Consider the following 235-nt stretch of genomic DNA (forward strand, 5'->3'; position numbering starts at 1 on the left):
TTCCTGTGACCATACTCGACATTATTGGCTTGGGTTTGGGGGCTTTCCTTGTTGTTTTTCTTCTTTTTTATCTACTTTCTTGCCCTGTTTGAATTCATTTTCTTGGTTTTCCTTACTGTCCTTCCTCCTTTCTCCAACTTTTTCCCTATGAGTTATCTCTTTCTTCTCCTTCTTACTCCCTACTTATTCACATTCGACCTCACTGGTGCGACTTTAGTTCTATCTCGCTTCATCG

General features: G+C 40.4%; 1 protein-coding gene across 1 annotated transcript in view; it reads left to right on the top strand.

The window, feature by feature from the left end:
• Positions 1-235, top strand: part of LOC119582137 — a 2,315-nt gene that overhangs the window by 1,467 nt on the left and 613 nt on the right. The window lies entirely within an intron of this gene.

This window comes from Penaeus monodon, chromosome 15 (genome assembly GCF_015228065.2).
Source record: "Penaeus monodon isolate SGIC_2016 chromosome 15, NSTDA_Pmon_1, whole genome shotgun sequence".
Classification (NCBI taxonomy): Eukaryota; Metazoa; Arthropoda; class Malacostraca; order Decapoda; family Penaeidae; genus Penaeus; species Penaeus monodon.